We start from the raw sequence: 471 nt of genomic DNA, 5'->3' as shown, positions 1-471 counted from the left end.
ACCATTCAACAGGATAGAAAACACAATAAAAAGTAGATTTGACAGGAATAACTTCAGTTTGGGACAGAAGGAAGTTCACACAGTCTGTTCTTCAGAAAGGAATCTTCAGCCTTATCAGCATACCAAGAGCAAGTTACTCACAAACCATTATTCAATCACATATCAGCAATATCATTGGTGTTTCATCAACATGTGTGTACTGAAACTGCGGGATTGGAGAATATCCAGGCAGGAACATTTGATGACAAACGAGGGACTTGGGCAAAATGATAAATAATTCTAATGCCGAAAAGATGGCAAAGGAAACCATAACCTGGTTAAGAGAGAAACAAAGTCAGAAAGACATCACTTTATGGACCGAATTTACCAGCAGAAATTTTAACATGGAATAGGTAGGTCATGAATCAGATTACAAGGAGTTCAGGAAATAGTGTGGCAGTAAAAGCTCCTAATGTAGAAACTCCTTGTAGG

This window comes from Tupaia chinensis, unplaced genomic scaffold (genome assembly GCF_000334495.1).
Source record: "Tupaia chinensis unplaced genomic scaffold, TupChi_1.0 Scaffold000524_1, whole genome shotgun sequence".
Lineage (NCBI taxonomy): Eukaryota > Metazoa > Chordata > Mammalia > Scandentia > Tupaiidae > Tupaia > Tupaia belangeri.
This window is presented reverse-complemented; position numbering follows the sequence as displayed.